This window comes from Athene cunicularia, assembly GCF_003259725.1.
Source record: "Athene cunicularia isolate RWA chromosome 2 unlocalized genomic scaffold, athCun1 chr2_part1, whole genome shotgun sequence".
Classification (NCBI taxonomy): Eukaryota; Metazoa; Chordata; class Aves; order Strigiformes; family Strigidae; genus Athene; species Athene cunicularia.
Window position 1 is genome coordinate 95,188,010 of NW_020799095.1, and position 12,059 is coordinate 95,200,068.

The 12,059-nt window shown below is 34.1% G+C and overlaps 1 protein-coding gene across 5 annotated transcripts in view; it reads left to right on the top strand.

Annotated features, from left to right (window-relative positions):
* Positions 1–12,059, top strand: part of CDH19 (cadherin 19) — a 91,932-nt gene that overhangs the window by 31,719 nt on the left and 48,154 nt on the right. For 4 of the 5 annotated variants that reach the window (XM_026842954.1, XM_026842953.1, XM_026842959.1 and 1 more), the window contains exon 2: positions 4,984–5,075. The exons of the other annotated variant lie outside the window; for it this stretch is intronic. The gene's annotated coding sequence lies outside the window, so the exon portion shown is untranslated. The remainder of the gene's footprint in view (positions 1–4,983; positions 5,076–12,059) is intronic. 5 annotated transcript variants of the gene reach the window in all.

A 12,059-nucleotide genomic window follows, 5' to 3' on the forward strand; every position in this document is an offset into this window, starting at 1 on the left:
AAATGCCAGATCATTAGATAGCTGGTGTACATGGCTATTTTCATAAAAGACTGACCCATGAAATGTATAAATAGCATTTGGAAATGTCACATAGATATAAACTGTGCTGATTTCTCAGCTTTTCATATGAGCACTTTCAGGAGTGTGTAAATGTTATAAAATTAGACCCATTTTCTGGTGCCTTACATGTAATATTATTCTACTCAATTCTTTACCTCAGCTATTTTTTTTTTAAGTGATCATCTTATGAAAGATTTTTTTTCCCACTTAGAGATTAGAGGAAAACAGCCCCCAGACTCAGAGACTGTCAGAGGTTAAGGCCAACTTGTCAGTGTGGAGACTAAATGGACTGTTACCTGAACATTTTAATGACAGCTATATGAAATTTTTACAAGTGACATGACTGCCCTGACCTGCAAGGGCGAGATGGTGCCCTCCAGGAGGAAGATGAGGCAGGTCAGCGTATCAATCCCCATCGTGTGGTGCACGCTCTGGGATGGGGCAGTGGGGTTCGCTGGGGTCTCTCTGAGTCCCTTGTAGAGTCCTCCCACATGTACCCAAATAGTTTCTCCACTCACATACCCCTGGGTTCCCTTTCCCATGTACCTCCAGGATATCTCTTAAAAGTTTTCTCACTAGTTATTATTGTTTGTTTCCCACAACTGAAACTATTCTCTCAGAACAAAAGAAAATTTAAAGCAGGAACTTACTCCCAAATATTGTGTCTACAAGCATGGATTTGTTGCATGTATGAAGCATTCAAAGAAACCCGAAATATAGATTTATAATCACATTTCCCAGATATATTATACAAGCTGGATTTGTAAATAATTCAAAGATATGAATAACGTAAGTTACCATAAATCATGGATTTTCTGTCCATTGGGTTTTTTGTTGTGCGCCTTTTTTTTGTTTTGTTTTGTTTTGTTTTTGTTCTTCTAGATAGCCTCTCCAGAATAATAGCTGATTTCCAAGTGGAGAAATACTGCTTAAGTCTGAGCTACTATCACCTGATTCAGTTAATTTTGTTTCAAATGAAAACAAGGCAGCACAGCAACTAATGTTGTATCATAAAAATGATAGACTGTATTCTGGAGTCTTACTAATCATAAATATCAGAGAGAGTAAAAAGTACACTACTTCAGTAGGATATCTGAAGAAACTTGTTGGATGGATTTCAGTGGCCTTATACAGAGAGCAACTTCAGATTTCTAGGAATTTGCAATTGTGTTAAGTTTTGGTTTTTTTTTTTTTTTTAATCTAAATATGTTGGAGCAATGCTCGCTATACCTAAACAAGGGAAGTGGGATGAACCTACAAGCTCATGTAGCAGAAACTATTGGAGGATGAATTGATGTCAGGTAAAGGCTGAAATCATACTTGCCTGTAATGCATGAAAAATGTGAGTTTAATATATATGTGACAAAACCACAGAAAACTATAAAGTGAGGGAATGTAGAAAACAGTTTTACTTTGATGCTTTTTCACATCTGAAAGAAACACGTTTCTTTTATTTCTACACTATGACATAATATTTATGGTTTACATATGACAGTATGATATCATAGTATTAAGAAGATATGACCATATTAATCATAAATTCTAGTAATCATATGGAGGAAAAATATTATCATAATTAGCTGTGTTAAGTACAGATTCAAAATGTGTGAGGAAAAATTTCCTGTAGACTTTTTTTTTTAATATACTGGAAAACACGAAGAAATGTCACCTCCTTTGGATAATATTACTATTGTCCAATCTAGAGACAGATGGTTTCTAAAAAGAAAAGCTTATAAAGCTTATAATTCAAAATAACTTGTATGAAGAAGATAAATAGTGTGTTTGATAAGAATTTCAAACACTGTTTTAGACTAGATAATCTAGGAAACATATTTGTTCTGGTCTAATTACCTTTACTGGAATCATCTATCTCTACCGAAAATCCAAAACATATCTAACAGAGGAACTGTGAGCTCTACTCCTTAAGGTAAATTAGTACTAACATATTTAACAAGATGTGCCTTGATCTTCACTGATATTAATATGAACTCAGATGTGAAAGAACTTGCACTTGAAAGAACTTATTTAGTAGGCAATGATTCTAGGAGTAGAATAAATTCACACAAATAATACTAATAATGTAATAAAATAGTAAAAAAGTAGCAAGTAAGGCTAAATAAATTAAAAAAGACAAATATTTTGGACATTGTAACTTTGGCAAAGACTGATATATCTTGTCAAAATGACAGTAGGTACCTGTGGAGAAGCACTGAATATTTTTTGCTCAGTGGAAACTGTGAATAAGTTTGATTTAACTGAGGCAGAGAGGCTGCAAATTGATTTCGTGATTCATTTAGGACACAGTGAGAGGCAGCATATAGAAAACTCTAGAGAGAAGAGGACAGCATTATTGTTTCCTTCCTTAATAGGTGTAAAAGGTTGGAACTCTGTCAAGTGGCAGCAAGTTCATCTGTGTAAAAGACAATGTAAGGTATTTGCCCGTCAGATACATTGATCGCTTGATGCAAGGGAGAACTATAGGTGACAGCCTCAACCGCTGCTGATGGCTTTCTGCTTCCCGCAGCTGAGGGAAGGAGATAACTAGGGGGTGCTGAGCCAGCTCAGCCCTGATGCCAGTCACAAAGCTCAGGCATGCAGGCTGCAGCTACACTGCTGACAAATCACAGGAGGTTTATTAGTCACAGCCTTCTCATTCTTGCCCTGTATTGCTTCATGAAGTTAAGAGTTAGTTAAAAATTGATTCAAAATTAGTTCACAATTAGTTAAAAAATCAAATCTAAAGATATGTTTTATCATATCCCCATCTCCAGAGAGGAAATTAATTTAAAGAAAACAAAGAACCCCCTTTCAAGTTTTGAAAAAATAAAATGCTTCAGTGTATGGTTTTCACATGCAAACCCCACTGTTTTTATTTTTAAACACCGACATGTTTGTAAACAATGGTCATAAAATACCAGGGGAAAAAAAAAAAAAAAAAAGTTTTCATTCAAGTCACAATGACTTAGAGATTTTTAGAGGACATACCTCAACAGCTTTAGATCTTCAGGACTTCTTCATTAGGTAGCTAGCTATAGATATATATTGGTAAGTTTGCATAAAGGTCTGTGTGCTTAACATTATTTACAATTTATTTTAAAAATAAACTAGATATATAAAAAAGGAAACAGTTAGATAGCATGTTTGTTAAATCACATACAAGCTCCTTAATTTGCAAACATAAATTGAAGGTGGTTTTTGATCACTGCTGTAGCTAATAGTCCACTAGTGATACTAAAGGTGTTTTAGAAAAACATCCTTTTTAGTGTTGGAAATTATTGTACACATTGAACTTCTGAAATACTTCTAAAAATGCAGGAACTGTGTATATATTTAGTTTAGAGGTTTTTCTTAGGATTATTAGCAAATGGTAAATTTATCTCAAAATGTGGTAAAAGATTCTCCTGCTATAATTGTAACTTTCAAGAGGGTTACAAGAGAAAGACATAATTATTTTATATTATTTGTCACAGATTGAGAAATACGAGAGTTAGTAAGCATTATGAATACTGGAAAACGAAAAACAGAGTTCAGTTTACTTCATTAAACTCAACCCAGTCAAAGACTTGTTTCTATAAAGAATGAGAAAGCCAGGCAGAATCTTGGTTATCTCATGGTTAAAGTGATTAAGGTCCAAGGTCTGTCTTGCACTGGTTTTTGTATTGAAACAATCTGTGATATTTATGTATCAGGATCTTATAATAAAATCTTATCAAAAGACATTATCTCAAAATATTTATTTTCTTTCATTTCTTTTCATCTCTCTTTTTCCTGCACAGAAAAAAAAGAAAAAAGAAAAAAAGAAAAAAGAAAAAAAACACAACAAAAAAACAAAACACACACAAAAAAACAATACCCAAAACACCAACATTATTTTGGGGGTATTTTCTAAGCATTCTAAAGAGGAATAAGCATTTGCATTTAGATGTAGTGAGGTTGGAAGTAGTTCTTAGCTATTGCATTAAGATGCTCAGCAAAATGAACACTATACAGGAAAAAGCTCTAGAACATGAAGAGTTTAACCTTAGTCTTAAGAAACAGTATTATTTTTATTATGCCATAAACATGCTGTAAGCATCCCAGCCACTGTCCTACCTAATGCGGCATTTTCTCCCTTCAAACCTTCTCCTCTATAGTACAAGTAGGAACTAACCTGGAAAAAAACCCACTTTTTGTGTTTTTGTTTTGTTTTGGTTTGTTTTTTTTAGTTTGTTCAATCGATAGCATGCGATTTCCTCATTCAAACAGTAAACAAGAGCAGTTGGATCAGGGGCAGCAAAAGTGTCTGGTGAAGAGAGGGAAAAGGTAGCTTAAAGTCATGGTGATACTGAAAAAACTTATGTTAAATTATAAGCTATAAACTATAAACTATCCTTTAAGATGACTGCGGGAGAGCAAGGTAGTCCTCTGAGGTGATACAAAGGGGACTTCTTACAGTTCATTTACCATTTAGCACAAAAAGAACTGAATTTTTAATACAGAACAATATTCTACTGAGTGCCAGTGGAGGAAGTGCTCTTCAAGGTGAAGTGGTTTCATTTCAGATGAATTATGTGGCCTGTATACTGAATCAGTTGCTGTTTCCACAAAGATGGTGCTGTAAATCCAAATAGACTGAATTGTAAGAATCCTGATAATAGATCATATTTTGCTTTAAGATTGCCTGTTCACAGGCTTGCTTGGTCTCTATTTAATCCTAGCTGCAAATATTTCATCATACAGTTGGATATCAATATTAAAAAAAAAAAAAAAAAAAAAAAAAAAAAAAAAAAAAAAAGTGGTGTCATCCACAGATGGCACCATTTTCCTCTTTATATGAATTTATTTCCTCTTTATATGGATTTGTATGAGCTAACGTGTAGGGTTTGGTGGGTTTTTTGTTGTTGTTGTTGTTGTTGTTGTTGTTGTTCTGATTCTCTTTTACAGAGAAAGATATTCCTTTGAAGCTTTTCAGAGAATTTGATCAGCTTGGAATTTTTCAACTTTGAAACAGCTCAGAGTTCAACCATTTCCTCAAGGTAAAATATTTCTTTCAAACATTAGATTTATTGGTTTCTCTATAGAGATTATTTTCATGTTCTACTAAGAAAGCTTGAAACACTTTTATTTGTTTGTTAGGAAAATTATACTTTCTATCCACTAGGGAATTTTTTATGTCTGTGACATTCTTAAGATTCCATAGCACCATGCTAATACCCTATCCCTTTTTCAAGTTCTTTGTTACTGCATGGCTGCAAGGGTGAAATAGCATAATAACATAATCAGCATTAGCAATGTACATTTTGGGTCATATTTCAGTTGAGGTCAAGAAGGTCACAAAAATAATTTGAATGAAAATGAGAGTGGAAGTGTACAGAATTTATTTTCCTGGATGACAGTTTTGGTAATAACAGCAAGAACTCAGAACTAAAATATTTTTGGTGCTCTTTTGTACATCCTTTTCTAAAGCAAAAACGTGAGACTAGGCAGTAATCCCAGTTTATCTCTACATGATTTTTCAGCCAGTTGTCTTAATACTTTAATCTTAGTTTTTTTCTAAACAAAGCACTAGTGAAATTTTGATGGACTACTGAATGAAGTTTCAACCAAATGTAATAGAGAATATCTCAGTATTTTGCAAATATCCTACATGGGAAAATGCCCTTCCATTCATTACAGTGGCATATGATGCCCTTTGTGAAAGCAGTTAAATATGTTTCTGTGATTTAGGCACTGATTTTCAGAGTAGATTTTTCATTCTAAGTGTCCAGAGGACAGATATTTTCTTTAAAATTAGCACTTACTGTTTGGGGGGGGGGGGGGGGGGGGGAAAGGTGAACCAAAAACCCCCCATAAAAACTAGTTTTATATCAGAAGTCCTGAATTACAGGATATCTTCTAGTAAAAAAAAAAAACAAAAAAACAACAGTTTCCATAAGAGACCTCTAAAAAGTCAAATTGTGCTGAACAGAAGTGGGAGAAGGAAGATCAGAGGAAGCTTAACTTTAAGGCAGAGGCCTATGTTATCTCACTAGCTCATGAGAACTTCCTAGACAAAGCAAAACTTACCTAACATCATAAAAAACTCCAACTCTTCTATTATTATATGGGACAACAAAAGAAATTTACAATCATGCTCTATCTAACTGTTCCCTGTTTTCTTTCACTTTTGTTAACATTTTTCTTATTTCTCAGAAGAGTTTTCCACATCCTGTTGCCTCTCATGCCATTTATCCACTATTTATAAGTCCTGGGCAAGAATTTATAAAAGGGCCCAAACCACCTGGAATGATATAAGATAGCTGGCATGACACAAAATGTAAATCTAGTGATAAAGTCTGATAGCATGATGAGCAGTGGAATTCCACCCAGGGAGAAATATAGGTGTCAGTCTGCTCTTTGAATTAAATGTGCAGGGGACACTTACAGGTTCAACATCCTGCTGAAAGCTGGGACTAGAATTAAAATGCAAGAAAAGAATGAAATAAAGCAATGTAAAATACAATAAAGATGTGATGGCAATTCCCATCTGGGCTGTTCTTTTCAAACTTGCAGGATTAAAATGAATAACTGATGTACTCAGGAATCTCATGAAAAAGAGCTACAAAATTCATTAATCTAGGGAATTAAATTATATAGAATTGGTTCTCTAAGATACTGAAGTTAAGGGTAGATTCAATGATTAAAATGTCCCTATGCATTTACTAGTGCAAAGTTCCCAAACAATGTTTATGATATTTTTAATATTTACCAGTGCTATTTAGGAAAGTTGCAGTGCAGCAGGACTGGTTTATGATTCTAATCTGCCCAATTGCTAAATGTTGCATAAAGCAGAAGATGTGGGAAGGAGAGCAAAAGTAAGCAGACAGAAAAAGAAAACTGTTATTGTTCTCAGAGTTAGTGGGTGATCTCAAATCTATTTGAACTAAAAGATATTCAGTTCGTGATCAAAATGCTGAGAAGCAGGGAATTGTCTGAACTAAGCTAATAAATATTTTTTTTTATTACTTAATTTTGTCACATCCATCTTGGCACCACTCAGCATGACAGTTGACTATGTCACACTCTTGTTTTAATACAAAAGAATGCAGTGTCCCTAAGTAAATCATGCTGCCCATGATGAAATGATGCAATTCATAACACATTCTTCAAGAGACTTCTCCTTCAGTCTTGTTTTTTCACGTCTGTCTTGTTACGTGAGCAGTGTCACTGCAGATTATATCTGTGGAGTGGGAGTAATAACAATCGACTCCAGTCTCACTGTTTTCACTAGATTGCAAAATTCAGTGTGCTGTTCTCTGTTACTGTCAAATCCACACAGCTTTTGTGGAGTTTAACAGCTCAGTTTGGGGAACTTTTTTGAAATAAACTCTTAATAAGTTAATAACTCATAACCTCTTGTAACATGGAAAATGCTGCTGTAAACCATACCCTGGTTTCTTGTTCCTTTCATTCCCTTTGACTTTTTGATCGGATTACTATCCAACATACAACTACTGAGACAGCATGGGGCAATCAAAGCCCATTTTTCACTAACTAAGGAACTGACACCTATTTATTAAATATATATATAATCCATTAACAGTGGACTTGATAGACCTAAATATTTTAAGACCATTACTGTCTGCAGGATATGAGTTCTGGCTTATATAAACTAGTGAATTAAGTCTTTGTCCATTTAGTTACTATGGCAACTTTATGGACTTCCCAGTTTTGGCTGGCTTGCAATGAATTGAAGTCAGAAACTCTGGCAGACTGCTGAAAGAAGAGGAATTATCTAGATGAAGCTTGCTTTAAAGAAGTGAGATATCCATAGAAGCATATTTCAGTAATTTCTTTTGTAAGAACTTATTTTGGGGGCAAATTTAAACAATCTGATTTAGTGAATCATGGCCTCTGAGAGCTCATGCATATTCATATGTTTATATGCATTGAAATTATCCTCTCAGCTGTGTAGGAACCAGAGAATGCTCTCAAGCTTGATAAAGGAAAGGAAATGTATACAAAGCAAGAATGCTGATGGCCAGGTCCAAGGCCAAGAAGTGATGTGAAAAGTATCTACTCATTTCAATGGATTTTGATGTGCTTTCTTCACTACAAAGTTTCATGAGTCATTGTGAAGTGATAAACTTTGAAAGAAGTACCCAACGTCTTACGCATCAATTTCACATAAAATATGCCGGTGTCCTATGTCCTATCCTAAGATTTTCTTAAAATATTAATTCCTGGCAAAAACTTACCCACTCCTTCTAATTAATACAGTGAGGGATGGGGAATACAATCCATGTTTGTTTCTCTTCTCTGTGAGTCACTAGCTAAATATATAGAGACATATAACTTACCAATACATATAGTCATAATAGTTACTAAAACAGTCATGACAGAAATAGTTCTGGTCATATTTTGACAACTAAACACCAGAAGTCCCTAATTTTTATAGGTGAGTTTCCAAGGCCAAACTGATTATCATATAGTTGTTTTTATTTAAGAGAATGAATACAGATAATGTTACAAAATTAGTAGAAAGTCAATTTTACCCATAATATATTTTCAAGTTTCATTTAGTTTGATGTTGGTTTGTTTTTTTAAAAACTTTATTTTGTTATATTGTTTCTTTATTCTGAAAATTTATTCAGGAAATTCTTATTTAAAAGAAGCACAGAAATACGGGTCATTCCACTTCATCATCAAGGTCTGATAACAGTAACTTCTAGAATTTTTTTAATCCATTCTCTTACATCCTTTGCTCTGGAGAAACTACTTTGACCATGAAATACACTGTGTTAATGTCACAGCCCAACCTTTGGTGTTTTTAATATTCTTTTTTAACAACTGAGAGAGTAATTAATACTTAACAGAGTACTCTGCTGCTTTCTACCAGACATGGGGCTCTTGCATTTAATTTCCACAACTCCCACAGGTTTCAGTTTGAAAGGAGAAAAAACAATACTAGAAGTAATATTTCTGAACAACTTTAAGTGAGTTAGACTGGATATATCTATAGTTTTCAGCTAAATCTGACTTTTAAAGCTGAGGAGAAAATTGAAACATGCAGAGGACCTGACTGCTGGTTTCCAGAGCTGTGCTCTATGCAGTGTGCACAGACCAGGAGGCAATTCATCCCGTGCATGTCTCCTCTGCACTGAGAGGCCCCTGGCCCAGCACACTTGGTGCTACTTTCCAACACAGGTCTGACCCCATGTCTAACCTCTTTCATTCCTAATAACTGCGTGAAAAGCAAATCACATTTTAAACACAAGTTTCTCTCACTTCTTGTTACTTACCGCACACCATGATTCCTACCCCGTTAAAGTCATCCTAGCCAGCATTTACTTTTGGTGTGAACTACTCCTATTTCTGCCTCTGTCCTCCACTTCCTTCTTGGTTTAAGTAGCTTCTTTCAGTGAAAGAGAAAGTAGGTGATATAGTTGAAGAATGTTGAGTTTGATTGTGCATTTTAACATTCCAGTAATACATAAAGTACTGAGGTTACCTGCTTAGTTGGAGATAAAAAAGCTAAGGCTACAAAGTACATAAGCGCTCTTGAAATAGGCAAAATTACCGTCTGAATGACTCACAGGGACTCTGACTCAACAATATAATACAGCACAATTTATTTTTTACAATAGGTTTCTATGAAATAAAGTATCAAAAGAAATCTGTACTGAGAGATCAGATTGAGAGATAATATTGAACAAAGCAACAGAGGCTCACACAGATAATGAGGGGATAATGACACACAAAGATTAAAGAGAAGTAAAAAACTTGGATAAAGATCCAATAAACTTTTATTGCAGATGAGTTACAGTGATGGGGACAGAACTGACAGTGAGTAAGTTTATCAGTCTTAGGTGCAAAGTGAAATGCAGTTTTTAAATGAAAAATGGGAAAAAAAGTGGGGAGGGACCCTCAATGCCTCAGTTTCTCAGTGAGAAAGAATTAAATGTAGGCTAGTAAAAGCAAAAATCTTGCTGTAGTAAGGTAAAAACTGGTTGGAAAATAAATAAATAAGAGTGTGTTTTTTTTGTGTTTTGTTTGTTTTTTTTTTTTTTTTTAAAAAAAAAGGAACAGAAAATATGCAAAAATAGCAAAATATTTTGCCAGTATCAAGGAAAACTGGGTGTCTGGCTTGCTTCTATCAAGAGTATTAGTCCTGAAGATAATTAATCTTATCGACTAATGATAACATTTAGATGAAATAATATCAGATGAATTTGGGGAGTTACTTTAAGGTCTTCAGCCATATTGAATTGTTAATCCAATTTTCCACTGCTGGCAATGTTTGCGGGTTTTTTTGTTTTTGTTTTTTTCTTTCTTAAAAAACCCTATTTTTCCCCTCTAAATAATGAAATACGCCTGAAGAATGACCAGAATTTAAGGACCAAAGAAAAAAATGGTTTAAAAGGTCAGCATTTTACCAGAAGTATATGTGGATGTTCAAGGCACCAAATAATAGTTAGGAACTTTTCAAAGGTTATTTCCTACAGAGTTATGTACTAAACCCACCAAACAACACAGTATGAACTGAACAATGACTTTTAGAAAGGCAACACAAATTCTAGTGGTGTTCCTGACTTTCTGATTAATGGAGTTTTAGTCAAAAGAGAATTTATAATTAATAAGAATGTCCCAAGATCAATTCGATTTGAGGTAAGGACTATGTTGAATGATAATGGAAGTATAAACAGTATTTCCCCCCCTATTTTACAGGAAGAGATATGCTACACTTACCAAGTAGCAAGATGAAAAGAGCAAGTGGAATTTTATTTTATGGATAAGCATAAAAGTAATGGTCAAAATTTATGCTCTGAAATATCATAGAAAGAAAACTTAACCTGACTATGAAGACTGTCAAGACATAGGTCCTGGATACTATACAATTTAGACTTTTTTTTTTTTTTTTTAACCCAAAACTATTCTCTGATGTTATGTTAGAATACAGGAATATCAGAGGAGTCTAAAATAACTCCTATCCTTAAAAAATAGCTTTACTGTCAATAATTTTTGGAGGATTCATTGCTAATAGCTAGAAAAGGCATTTTATTTTTAGGATTTTTTTTTTGTGACTCTCTTAAAATATGATTCCATTAGGAAAAAAAAAAAAAACAAAAAAAAAGAGTAAAATTTGCAAATCTGATGGGATTTGTTGGACTATACCAGGAGTATTTTATTCTACACCTTGAAAAAGCACAGAAAAGAAAATAAATTCTTTTTGAAAATCTTTGATGTGAAATTGATTATACAACCCCCTTTTTTTGGCCTGGATGACCTAATGCTCTGTTCCTATCCTGTTCTGAGTACCTCAGTGCCTGAAAAGTGCTTACAAACTTTAATGGAATCAAATAAAAATTGCACTGGCTTAATATATCTTTGGTATACAAGATATATATAAAAAGGATATTAGCCTTTAACGTAACTGATAGAATGAGTGAAGAAAGAGGATATGTTCCTGGAAGCAGAGCAGAACAGTGAAATGTTAAAAAGGAGAATAAAGGAGATAAAAGCCTCTGCTCATCGAGACAGAAGCAGAACTGACACTGAGCTTACTCCATTGCAGGAGATAGTGGAAGATTCGTCAGCTGAGAGCCCTAAGAGAATAAAAAGGGAAGAAACAATATTATGTATTTTAGCAAGTTTGTCAATGAATTCTTTTCTGTGTCTACTCCTCCTTATTCTGAAAACTACAAATATTGTTCAGCTTGTTGTCTCTATCAAAAAGCAGGCAAATTCTACCCTTTCCTGTCTGATATTGCAACCTTCCTGAGGGAGGTACATTCAGCATTTTTCCAACTGACTTCTACCGTGGGGGTGCAGAGAGTGCATGTATGTATGCAAGACACAGTGTCTGTTCATCAGTTTAAATTGTGTCTTTAAATTGTATCAGTGGAAATTTTCTAGCTTATAATGAAAACTCTTAATACTATTAAAAGTAATTTTCCCCTGCTTTATTTACCTTAATGTGTTTTATTAATAAACAGCTCAACGTGTGTTAATGAAACTAAAAGTTTTCTTCCCCCCCCCCC